We start from the raw sequence: 13956 nt of genomic DNA, 5'->3' as shown, positions 1-13956 counted from the left end.
ATGTCAGAACCCTCACTATGTGTAACGCCATGAACGTCTCAGGATCGTTTAACAGACACGACAATGAGGACGCAACCACTTGTGAAGGGTTAGTTCTTTTAATGAAGGCAAATAAAATACAAAGAACAAACAAAAGTTATAGTCACTGGAATCCTCCAGGCTAAGTACGTTACCAGCCCACAGCACGGATGGTCCTAACCGTCCTCTGCATATACGCCGATCCCGGCGTATGCCAACAGAGGGCAGAAATGAAATGGCCGACAATGCCAATCGGTAGGCTGTGAGGGGCACGAAGAGTGTTGGGGAGAATCGAGGAGTCAGGGAAACACCCAGCCGGGGTCTCTACCTGAAGGGAGCAGCCGCTCAACCTCCTTCTCAGACTGCACCGGGACGCGGAGTCACCTCCTGGTGATGCGTCACCGATACCCCAATCACAAGCAAGAAGACTGAACCGAGAGCAGCCGCTCGATCGATCCTGTGGACTTCCGAGTCTGTAACGCGGCAAACACCTCCTGGTGTGCGTTACAGCTGGCAGTCCCTGTGTCTCTGGTCGGGCTGGGAGTTACGACTCCAACCAGCAAAAGCGCCACTGCGCTTGGACTCAGCCGAGTCAAAAAGCGAAGCTCAATGGTTGACCGGTAGAGCTTCCGGGTCCTTCACAGGTGACGATGGGGCAAGACACGGCCCAGGGAGTAACGACTCGACCTACCTCCGTTCTTGCCTTACTGGAGCACCACTCCGGAACACTGCTCTTCACGAAGCAGGTACGTCGGTGTAAACACAATATCCGACAGCCTTGTACCTCCCGGTTCCTCCCTTTATAGGGCGTGTTTTCCTTGAGTTATGTAACAGCTCTCCTGTTTACATAAGGGCGTGTTTCCCTTGAGTTATGTAACAGCTCTCCTGTTTACATAAGGGCGTGTTTCCCTTAAGTTATGTAACAGCTCTCCTGTTTACATAAGGGCGTGTTTCCCTTGAGTTATGTAACAGCTCTCCTGTTTACATAAGGGCGTGTTTCCCTTGAGTTATGTAACAGCTCTCCTGTTTACATAACCTCTCAACCGCTAAGCATCCTGGGAGATGTAGTCCGTTTTCGCTGGTTACCGTTTTCCTCCCCTCGTATGACAGGAATTCTTGACACTATGTCATCCAAAACATACCAGATCAAATTCACCCCATCATTATTGGTCTAATAAATAATGCATACAACATTCTGCGTCATATATCTGCCAATACTATCAATGATAACATTCGTAGCGCAACCAAATTGTTCTCCAATTTGCAACTGTGTTCTCACTGACGTTAAGGTGTTCAGAGATGAAGCTTATTGCTGGGTAAGAGGGATATGTTGGCTTCCACAAAGGTGAGTGGGGGAGAGTCAGCCATGGAATGGTGAAGTGAAGATGTGGCTTTATCAAATTAAGTACCAATAGAGGGAGGGGCGTGGTCTCGTGGGTTGCAAGATGGTCGCACTTTCAGTGGGCTCTGCCGGCCGAGTGTAAATTCCGTAGTAATCCTGTTGAAAAAGGGCATCTTTGATACGAAGCACGTGCATGGGATAGCTGATGCAGCTGGGAGGCTGCTGAAACATTTTCGGCCGACCTGACCTGCTGCCACACTTGCGGCCTGCCTGGGCTGCCTGTGCCGCGAGGCAAAGGCTGCAGAAGTGGCTGAGGGCGACTGGAACGCTGCTACGGAGAACGTGGGGGCCGAGTGGCGACGCCGGGCCTGGGGACGCAGGCTGAACCTTTTCCTGGCTGGCTCGCCTGCTGCCACGACGTCCAGCTTGCCCAAGGCCTCAACGAGAGCCGGACTGCTGAGAGGTGTTTCGCCTGGAGAGCCGCGGACTTGTTCGCGGCTGCGTGCAGTCCAGGCCATGCTGAGGCGTGGCCGAGGAGTGCTGCGTCTGCAGGCTGGGAGCCCTGCACTGAGACCGCCCTTGAGTGGCCCGGAAGTGAGGCTTGCGGGACCAGCGGCAGTAAAGACTGCGGGAGGCTCTGGCCGGTCTGGGCCTGCCCGCAACCGGAAACCCGAGCCCTGCGTTGCAGTGGGTGAAGACCGCGGACGCTGCTGAAGGCAGGGGGGCCCCGCGGAGATATTGGAGGCCCGTCGAACCCGGGGCGGTCAGGTGACGAGGTGAGGTTCCGCTGGAGGGTGGATGGAACGATACGCTGCACGCGCACCAATGCAAAATTGCCCTTGCCCTTCCTCCCTCCTCCCCTCCGTAAGCATTAACTGATGTGCAACCGCCTAGAGCTGGGCTGAAGTCTGCTTCTCGCCCAGTGCTGGGTCTCTGCCCTCCTGACGATCCAGATGCTGTAGGGGGTGTGCGGGACCCAAGGGACGTAGTGGTGACTATTGCTGGGAAGCTGCATGGGGCCCAGCATAAATTGGACACTACTACACTGCCGTCCACCGGCAGCAGGATATATCTCCTTGAGGTTGGAATCTTGGCGCCCTGAGATTCGCTCTACCCGAGCGATTGAACAATTGCCGATGGCGGAGTTGAGGCTCGGCTGTTGCTGTCTTCTTGGGGGAATACCTGCTACATGCAGCCCACACTTTGGCCAATGGCCCAGCACAGCCATGGGGAAAACCGACAGCATACAGCCGAAAATATAATTTGAGGGAAGAAGAACGGACCGTGCTGGCGGGCCGCCGGTGCTGGTGGAAGAGCAGCCCACACAGGCCAAAGAGCGAAGCGTTGGTGAGGAGGATATCCGCTCCATCTTATTTGGCGCCAAGATTAGTCTGCATTCAATAGATGCCAAAATTGACAACCTCACTACCCGACTAGATAAGGTGAACTAAAAGGTCGAGGCGCATGATAACAGAATCACACAACTGGAATCCAGCGTGTCAGACTCGGAGGATGTGCTTGCCAGCGACCACCAAAAACTGTTAAAAATGGACAAAGTGCTGGAACTAATCTGTGCCAAAAATGAAGGTTTGGAATTGCGTTCCCGACAGAACAATATCCTAATTACTGGCATACCGGAATCAACAGCGATTTAAAAATAGAGGACTACCTTGAATCCTTGCTGTGCAATCTGTTCGGACCGGTGCTATCAGCAATGTTTATGGTCGAAAGAGCGCACCGCTTGTTGAGCAAACGCCCTCCACCGGGAACCCCGGTGATGCCGATAATCGCTCGCCTATTGAACTACCGCAACAGGGAAGCGATCATATGCAGAGCCAGAGAAATGGGAGAGGTCAAACATCAGGGCAATACCTTGTCCTTTTACTCAGACTTTACTCTGACGGTTCAGGCCTCAAGAAAATAATTTCTGCCAGCTAAGCGTCTCCTTCAACAGTTAGAGATCCACTACGCTATCCTCTACCCGGCCAAAATTTGCATCACTTGTGGGGACAAACCTCAATTCTTCACTGACACTAAAGCTGCATTCACATAATGCAAACAGATCAGCAAAGAAAGAAAACAGTCTTCTGCTACATCTGATTGAAGGGAGGGCGGGTATCCAGTGACAATTACTGAAACAAAGACCTTTGATGCAAATACAGTGATGTAGTAAAATGTGAACAGGGAAAAGAACAGTCAAGCTGTACTATACTTGTGCTGGGCCGCCCCGGTGTGGGGGCAAAAAATATGTGACATCGCTGTTCGTGCCTTATTCATGCAATTCCGCAGAACACTCGGCCACCCTGACGTTAGGTTGGGGGTACCCGCCTGGTTTGACCATGCCCTCATGGGATAATGCCGCTGCCATTGGCATTGCTTTAAGTTGGGGTCATGTAAAGGGGGTGGGGGGCGTAACGGTCTCAACCTGTTTGGGATGTTGGAGTGGGTGGAGAAGGGGAAAGTGGGAGTTTTTTTTTATTTTTTTAGTTCATCACTCCCCAAGTCTACAACAGTGCAGCAGAGCATGGGAGAGACGCATGTTGGGGTACATTACATAATTGTTTTTTGTGTGTAGTAAACACTGTTGCTCTAGGCTTGTGCATGCAGGACACCAAACCTATCATTTTCAGGCAGACGACAATATCTGACTTTTCCGACTCTCAGCACAACGCGCCATGGAATGACAGGACTGCTCCTTGCCCGCTAGCATGGCGACCGTGACGTGCTTAACCTGGAACATATGGTGCCTAAATGACCACAGGAAATCCAGGTTGATGCATGGGTACTTAGCCCGACACCGGGTGGACGTTTGCTTTCTCTCGGAGACACACCTGACCACAGCAGATAACACCAGTCTCCGGGCCAGATGGTGCGGTGCGAGTTGCTACTCAGTGTACTCAAACTATGCTCGTGGGGTGTCGATTTTGCTTAAAAGGGGTCTCCCGCGGCGTATGGTACACTCGAATTATAGTCAAGGTTGAATGATATGTTATACTGGTAGGTGCACTTGTTGCACAAAAGCTGATTATGGTTGCCGCCAGCTGCCCAAACACAGATGACCCAGACTTTTTTCTCAATATTTAGCGACAAGTCTCAGACTGCGGCCCTTACCCGATAATGTGGGGCGGGGACTTCAATGTAGCACTTCAGGGAACCCTTGACCGCTCCAGTGATAGGCTACAACACCCGCGCTCAGCGGAATTCCTCAACACACTGATTGCCGAAAATGCCCTCACTGACATATGGCGCCACACACGTGACTTGCACTGTGAGGGTACATGTTTTTCCTCCGTACATGCCTCATGGTCTCGCATTGATTACTGGCTGGTGACAAGGGATGTCCTTACTTGGGCTAAGGTGGTAAAACACTTGCCGCACACGTTTTCCAGCCGTTCACCGGTCCGGTTGACACTGCAGATCCCACAGACCCTCCAAAGTTATTTGGACTCCATCGAGCAACTCTGGCTAACCCCGCTCACCGCGAATACATGGACGCTCCGATTACCCCAGAGGAGGTAATACCAAGCCTCCCAGGTAACAAAGCACCAGGTTCAGATGGACTAACTGCTGCATTCTATAAAGGATACGCAACGATACTCATCCCCCATCTCAGAGATGTATCACGAGTCGGTGGCAACAGGTAAGCTTCCCCCTACCCTCTGCGAAACCCTCATTATTACAATACTGAAACCAGAAAAACCACCAGAACTCTGTGATTCATACAGGCCCCTCTCACTCATCAATTTAGATAATAAAATGTACGCCAAGATCCTAGCCAACCGTTTGCACCCCCTGATGTCACTGTTAGTATGGCCTGATCAGTCTGGGGTTATACTGGGGAGAGCCACATCCCACAACCTCTGCACTATTTTCACGGTTATGCGCCATCTTAGCCCCTCCTTGCTGGCAGTGGCGGCCCTGGTAGATGCCACAAAAGCATTTCACTCCCTCAAATGGTCCCTTCTCTTCCCCCTGCTTGGACGTCTGGGCTTCCACTTCCGCTTCATGTAGAAAATCCGGACATTATACAATCTCCCCTCAGCGAGAGTGCGGCTTAATGGACGAATAGGGGATCCATTTACAATTACACGCGGAACCAGGCAAGGCTGCCCACTCTCCCCCCTGCTGTTCGCGGTGGCCATGGAGCCGCTCATGGCTAGATTACGCCAACATCATGATCAGAGCGGGATCGGTTTCACTACACGCGGGCTGGTGGTATCGATGTATGTGGATGATATTTCTCTATATATCAGCGATCCGCCGGAGAACCTCTCACTAATGATACAGGAGGTGATTCGCTTTGGTGGCCATTCATGCATTCAGGTGAACTGGAGCAAATTAATACTATTTCCGCTTACAGACAGGACGCTCCCATTCTAGACGGATTACCCATATAAGTGGGCCTCCGAACCGACTCAATATTTGAGAGTTTGGTTTAGCAGAAACCTGGAGGAACTGCGGAGAGTGAGCTACGGCAAAGCAATGGATTATCTTGAAGCACGGATTATAAATTGAGCAAAATACAGCTGTCCATCACCGGATGCATCACTGTTATAAAAATGGTTATCCTGCCGAAACTGCTATATCTATCCGTCAATGTTCTGCTACCCCTGACTGCACAATTTTTCAAACGCTTGCTTTCTAATCAGATCACTCTGATTTGGGTGGGTCGCCAACCTAGGATAGCATTTGAGATTCTTACTTTACCCCAGTCGAGGGGAGGGCTGGGAGCTCCTGTTCAGTTATGCGCATATTGCGCTTAAGCCAGATACTTACACTTTTGGCTGCATCCGACACAGTTCCAGCTACATGTGGTGGTAGAGTGTGACTGCGTGGCCCCATGGCCTCTGAGAACCGCGCTCTTCCAACCCTACACAGAATTCGCAGGCGGAGCAGTGGGCCTATATGCGCCGTCTGCATCGGTGACGGAAAACCCAGCCTTCCCCCCGCTGCAGGACAGCTACCTCAATTCATCGCCACAGAGAAAAGGCCATTAACCTTTTTGATACATTATTATATTATCAGCTTAGAGCGACCTGCATAGCTCATCCCCAGCTCCGCCACAACCAACATTGCACTCGAATACATACATACACCACACCCCTGCATACCTCCATAAAATTGGATTGGTGTGCGTTGCTCCGCTTGGCCTGCTACATTTGCCCATCTGGCATGGGTGTGCCTGAGGGTGGCGCAATACTGGTAGGACATAGGAGCAATAATCGATGATGTGACTGAAGCCCTCTTTTCATTGACGCCTAAACAATGCCTGCTTGGCTTTGTAAAGGACACTCCGGACGCACACCGAAGACTGATTGCATTGCTGCTGGCTAAGCGTAGAGTGGCGGTGCATTGGGGTCGGAAGCCAGGGCCCACAACACGAAGCGTGGCTGAAGGTTGTGACGCTATGTCAAGCACAATTAACTGCTTACTGGGATCTTATGCCACCTAGATGCCGGCCGGTAAACATACGGGAACTCCTGGGGACGTATTTGAGACAGAATGTCGCCCCTGTGACCTCCCCACTCGCCACTGTCCCGCCGGTTTTGAGTCTGCCCAGACGTTCACACAACATCAGTGGAAGGTAGTTAAACTAGGCTCCTGGTGGGCTCACGCCGGTTACACTCGACACACCTGTAGACAACATGTCTTATTAGGATGGCCATCATACTCCTGAGGCGGAAGCCGGGAGCGGACTCGTATATTTTAAACATTTGAGTGTCACTTGTTATTTGATTGTGTTTTTAAAAACCTACCTCATCTTGGGCAGTTCCTAGGACTGGAACCCTTACTTTGGCAACCCGCACAGCGGATCTCATCGCTGATCACGGACTCTGTCAAAAACAAACATTGACTGACGCCATTGACGGCGTGCACCGAGGCCACGCCCCTTCGAGGCCACACCCCCCATCAGTGCCCTTCCCCTACTAATAAATATGTGCCTTTGGCGGAAGCGCAGCGGACGAGCGCAGCGGGCGTGCCGTCAGCGCGCCAAAGGCGCGCCTAAGGCAAGCGCGTCTGCGCCCGTCCGCGCCAGGAGGAGCCTAGGGCCAGGGACTCTGGACCTCTCTACTCAAGTAAGGCTGTCATACTCCAGAGACTCCCTGCTCCAACTGAACCAGTCCCTACAGCCTTCCTGTACTAATATCCTTAAAGGTGAGAGCTCGTGTGCCCACTGCCCTCATTGCCCATTCAAGTTTACTCCTGCTTTGAAGAACCAAGCACCCCTGACAATCTCTAAAATGGCTTTGTTAAATTGCAGATCTCTGCCCAAACATGCGCAGGAAATCCATATGCTACTAGAAGAGGAGCAACTTGAGATTCTGTTTCTCACTGAAACATGGCTCACCCCAGACTCAGACTACGATATTGTACAGGCGCTACCTCAGGGTTACCTCCTGCAATACTTGGACCGAGCGAAGGGAAGGGGAGGACGGATTGCTATTATCCACAAGGACCAATTTCCATGTAGATTTCACGATAGTCCCCTATTGGATTGTGAAAATGTACACTTTAGCATTCAACTGTCCCCATGTAACTCCCTCTCAGGAGTCCTCATCTACCGCCCACCAGGGCCTCTGGGCCAATTCTGTAGCTCCCTCCTGGAATTTTCTACGGCCATGTCTAGCACTTTATCCAACATGATAATTTTAGGGGATCTTAATATCCATTTCGACAACAGCGATGACAATACCGCATCAGAACTACTTACAGACCTGGCTGCTCTTCATCTCCATCTTCAGAGCGACCAACCTACGCATACGCTTGGACATTTACTCGACCCCATCATATGCAATATTGAGGATCTTAAAACTAATGCCCCGATCCCCCTGCCATGGTCGGATCACCTGCTCATCCCCTTTAGGTGGGAGATCCCTAATATCTCTCCTCCCAACAATCCCCCCGGCAAACCGACGAGTCTGCTTTGGTCTCCTGCGCTCCACCCGGAAAATCCTACCACTGCTCCCTTTCCAATCAAGGAAACGTCTGATCCAGGGCCTCATTTTGTCAAGGCTGGATTACGGAAACGCACTGTACCTGGGCGCACCGCAGAAAGTTACAACTAAATTACAGGTAGTGCAGAATGCGGCCGCTAGGATTCTGACCAACACTAAGAGTCGCTGTTCGGCCAAACCAGCCATCAGAGCGCTGCACTGGCTACCCGTCGTGGAAAGAGTGCAGTTTAAGGCACTTTGTCTAACGCACAAAATTCTCAATGGAAAAGCTCCCCCTATCCTCAAAGACCTGGTGACTCCCTACACCACCTCCAGACCCCTCCGATCCTCTAATGCCCACCTTACTCTGCCGCCTAAGATCAAGAGAGCACGTTCAGGAGGTCGACGTTTTTCATACAACGCTTCCAAACTGTGGAACTCCCTCCCCTCTGACCTCCGCGCACAACCCAACCTTCTGACATTCCGCAAATCTCTGAAGACCTGGCTGTTCCCATAAGCTTCCCCCTTGATTCCACCTGTACTTGTTCAGCGCTGGGACGCTCACGGGCAGCCATGCGCTTTAGAAATCCGGTAACATTTACCATTTAACATTTGTGCAAGGGCATGCCCGTACTGATAACTGACGCCATGCTGGGTCTTGTTATTTCTGGAAAAGAGAGCTGTCATTGTTTCTATGTCTGTAGCAATACCATGTAGCTCCTTACTGTATGCACTTATTAAGTTCAATAAAGCTTTTATAAAATAAAAAAATATATATATTTTTTTTAAAGTACCAATAGAGGGTTGCTCATATGCACAGGGGATACATTTGGGAAAGGTAGGAGATGGGTGGATTACATGTAAGTGGAGTACATTATATGAGGCATACTCGGAGTTGCTAAAGAGTAAGGTGGGAGGGTGCAAGAGTATCCAGGAGACATGCAACATGGATGTGTTTCTCTTAACTTGGAGTGCCAATGTCTTAATCAGGAAGGAGTTAGCAGATAAGGTTTAGGTTAAGATAGATTACATATTCTGTTACTTCGAGGTTTTAATTCAGTAGTTTTTATTACGAGATAGGATTATATGGAGGGCGGTGAAATTAAGACTTGTGTAATGTTGTTGAAGTGGCCTTAAACCGGGGATGATTCATGCAAGGATAACTTCTTTCAGAGATGCAAGTCAAAACATCTGGGAACATGTCATGAAAGCATCTACTAAATCTAATTTAGAAAGTATTGATGCTTCAAATCTTGTAGGTTGGCGTTTGAAATGCTGTGTGTGATTTGTGCAGCTGTGTGAGGTGCATATTTGATAATTTTGCTGTGTTTTTGATGTATAGGTATAGTTTTATGTGTATGTACTTTACTGCTGTGTGAAGCCTAGGGTTTTTCTCTACTTACAAGAGCCAGAAAAAAGCCTACTTTGGCTAGTGTATTTAACCAGTTATGGATTTGCACTTAGGAGTTGGCTAATCCAAGAAGTAAGAATTCTTATGGTGGTCTAGCTTTGAGTTGTGTGGATACATCCATAGTTGATTTGCATATTACACATATAAAAGTACAATCAAGGGGTGATTTATTGATGAATTTTATGATGACAGGTATAAATAAAAAAAAAACTAAATATTTGTGAAAATTTGAATTAAATAAAAATCATGCATTCAAAGGGTATGAGAGGCAATATATATTGTCTGGGCGAAACGCGTTGGCTGTGGCTGTCCACTTATGAAAACCAACCACATCTATAATAAAGACACCTTGAGGCTACATACAGAAACGTGGACTGCTCTTTTTTTCCGCTTTGTGTGCATACTATATGATTTACCTTGTATATATATTGCCTCTCATACCCTTTGAATGAATGTTTAATTTTGTGGTCAAGTGGCAGCTGACCATCTGAGGTGGGCAATATTTTGTTACCTTTGTGACTAGTCCTGGCAGTGCAATCCTCTACAACCCGGCTGCCTTTCCGAGTATTAGCAAATAAAAATCAATCATGTGCTGAAAAATAATTTTAATGACGGTGGAATCCTAAAAATCTATTAAAAAGCAAATATTAAAACACAATTACTTTGAGTTTGTCTGCTTGGGCATCATGAAATAAATACAGTATTTGTTGTCCTCCTGCCAACTGTATGTCAGAACCTGCGTAATGGGCTTTGAATCCTTCTCTTCTTCCCTTTTGGATTCCTACTGCTTGAAGGAGGTTAGTTCCTGGGCCTGTGTTTGAGGTCTGTCCAACAACAAAAGGATGACTCCATCCAGCTTTGGTCTCTTGCTCCCTTGTCCAGATTCCAGCTAGGGAAGCGGCTTGAGACTAAAATGACAAGTCAGTTTGTGCACACCAAACATGCCACAGGCTCCTTTGCAGCCTGTCAGAGGCTGGAATGGTACTCAATGGTTCTTCTCCTGGAACTTTAAACTTTAAAGGTGTTTTTTCTCCCTTTAGTTAGCATAGTACTAAACGTTTTTTTACAAATGTTTACTGTAGCTGTGAGAAAGCAGTGCTTGTCACAGTCCACCACACAAATAAGCCCAAAATAGACAACTGCTTAATGGCCAACGTGCTGCTGCCTGTTTTAGCAGAACAAACGGTAATTAGTCAGCAGCCTAGAATGGATGTACCACTCCAGTTAGTTAAACCGAAGGTTGACTGTAATTGCCAGCTAGTGAAAGTAATTGAACCTAAAACTTGCTTCTCTATAATTAGTAACACTGGTAAAAATAGTAATGCTCCATCCATCTGTACCCTACTTGGAGCCAATTTTGGGCCGCCCAATCCATTATGTGAGTGAAAACATATGTGCCTGCCAGATTGTTGTTAACATTGATTGCCACAAAAGATATGGAAAAAAACTCCATTTTATTATGTCAATGGCTGAATTTACATACAAGACTATTGTACAGGCCATAAATCTTGCTTACACATCAGTCGTGGCTAAAGAGGCTTTATTCCACAATGTTTGTCTTATCAACCTGATACATTTTTATTGCTATCTGAAATTTTAGAACCAAGGTTGGTAGTTTGTGATCTTTAGGGGACTGTGAATTGATAGAAGGTGCCTTCTCATTCTATAATGATTAACAATACCGAAAGCCATAGTTTGTAATACATCTCATCTTGGTGATGGGTTATATAGCTCTCAAATACTATTGAGACACATCTGATTAAACCTTTCTGCACTTCTAAATATTGGTCTAAGATGTTGGTTTGATAGTGAATATCATGTGAAGAGGCTTGACCAATAGACACCCAAGTTCAGATCAATATCGTAATCTCATCTCTCCCTAACAAGCTGGCATTTGAGCATGTATTCAAACAGGGTTTTTGCTTGGCTACTTTAGTTTGGAAGTTTTTCACTTTGAGAGAGACTGTATTTGGTCTTTTTTAATGTCAATTTGACTCGACAAGTTGGACCGACTTGTGTTGAAGGGGTCACTCGCAAAGGCATCAAGAGTACTTTTTTCCACCATATTAACAACGTTGCTAATGGTTGTTTTTCTAGGGGTGAGGTGACCAATATTTCTACTGCATATAGTGATATTACAGAGGGCTGCAAGTTTGTTCCATGCTTATTGAACTACTTTAATTATCTTGGTGGGCATTTAGTCACCTGCTATGTTTATTTCCCTATTATTAAAGCAGAACCTCATTTATCTGCTTTAAGGAGACAACTGCGTTTTGTGATCAGGACTAAGTGTTGACTTGACCATTAGCTCTGTTTTATTGTAAATACGTTGGAACCAAACATTGCTAAATGTAGACTCCTAATTGTGGGCAGGCCATATAAAGTTAGACAACCAGTTCTGCTATGTATCAACTTTCTCCAGGTGATAAGGAATGTCTGCTATCTAATACAGCTAATTTGATGACCAGAGTTCCTGAGCTGCTCAGTGAATCCAAAGTTCAAATAATTTACCTAATACTGTGCAAGTGCTGATAGCCAATTGTAACAAGATGTGGGAAGGTCACATTTTTACACCTAGGCAAGTTGGTAAATGCTCTTTTTCCCACTTATGCACCTAGAGCTGCAGTATCTGTAACTGGAGAGAGGGTGTTTAACCAATTGTATAACTTGAGATAGAAGTACAGGGAGAAAAAGAAATAAATAAATATTTGGACTGTTGGAGGAGACTTGTAGCAGCCCTTATGCATCATCTGGGCAGGTTGTTGACTTCAGTGGTTCTCCAGACATTCCAGAGTTCGAATATAGAATTGCAGGTTTCTACTGAGAGTTAATGCTATTGCCTTGTAGTGCACTGCTGAGGGCTATAGTGGTTGTTGAAGGCCCTGAACCCAAGTTATAGGCCTGAGATGCAGAAGAGGGCCTGTAACAAGGGAGAGGGTCTTTAACAACTGGTATTGCCCGAGACAATTGGGATATAGGTTGTTAGAATATTCCAGCCACTAAGGGTAGAAAGTTCTAAATTAAAAAAGGAGAAACGTGAAGACCAACATTGGCATGTTGGAGCTTTGGGCTTATACCTTTATAGGCCCAGAGCTACTCCATTGTCTTTCAATGGAGCTCTCGACATTCCAAAGTTCTAATATATCCTTAGAGCCCAACGTAGCAGGCTCTACCGGCCATTAAAGGCCAGCTCCAGCATTAAAAGCCCCAGCCAAAGGCAAGGGCCTTTAACAAGGGAGTGGACCTTTAATGGCTGTTGGAACCTGCTACGGAGGGCTCTAAGCCTATTGAAACTTTCCGCCCCTAGAGGGCAGAATTTTCTAATCAGTAAAAACAAACGCCTCTTGAGCCGGAGCAACAGCTGTGAACAAAATCAAACACTGGACTGTTGGAGCTCCGGGCTACTACCAGCCATTAGAAGCTTAGAGCAGTCCATTGTTTTCAATGGAGCTTCCAACATTCCAATGTTCTAATGATTGTTAAATCCCCTCTCTCTGAGTTGTAGACCATAATTATGGTTGAGACCAGGTAACAAAGGAAAGAGGATTCAACAACTGATATAGTCGCTGCCAACAAGCTCAGAATGCTCTTTTCAGTGAAGGTAGAATGAGAACTGATGGAAGATTGGAACAGATGGTCCTTTCCATCCATTATTAACACTCTACCAATCGATTGCCTTCAACGAAATGTGTGACATTTTAGTATTGTTATATAGGATTCATGACACCTGCTAAGGTCTTAATCCGTGATTAAATACCCACTTCCCAAGTTATAATGGATTGCCTGATGAGGTAGGGGTATACTGTTCTACTGTAGGGGTATACAGTTCCCAAGTTATAATGGGAAAGAGGGCGATTTCAGCGAGGATTGCCTGAGGAAGTAGGGGTATACTGTTGTTAAATGAATCCACCCATTAAAAATAAAATATTCTAAATTTAAAAAAACAAAAGCGATGGTGTCATGAGCGGCATCTCCAGTGTAATTCAGAAAAAACAGAGATGCTCCTATTTCGGCAAGTGAGACACTAATAGTTAAACAATTGCTGGCCTATGGGTCCCTGCCCCATCCCCTCACACGCCTACTTCAGTTGCCGACAATATTGGAGTCCGGCTAGATGGTGGGTTCTCCCTCCTACTTCAGATTCTGGCCATGTCTTGCTATGGCTTGCTCTGTTAGAAAACGTCCTGATCGCCTTGCCCAAGCGGCTCATTGGACAGTTGTCCATGCTTTTATAACCTCTAGTTTGGACT

General features: G+C 47.4%; 1 protein-coding gene across 2 annotated transcripts in view; it reads left to right on the top strand.

The window, feature by feature from the left end:
- The window catches only part of ZZEF1 (zinc finger ZZ-type and EF-hand domain containing 1), a 1433434-nt gene that overhangs the window by 971263 nt on the left and 448215 nt on the right, over window positions 1-13956 (top strand). The gene's annotated exons all lie outside the window — the stretch shown is intronic.

Source organism: Triturus cristatus, chromosome 3_2 (genome assembly GCF_964204655.1).
Source record: "Triturus cristatus chromosome 3_2, aTriCri1.1, whole genome shotgun sequence".
Classification (NCBI taxonomy): domain Eukaryota; kingdom Metazoa; phylum Chordata; class Amphibia; order Caudata; family Salamandridae; genus Triturus; species Triturus cristatus.
Note: the sequence above shows the minus strand (reverse complement) of the source record. Positions and strands in the feature narration are given on the sequence as shown.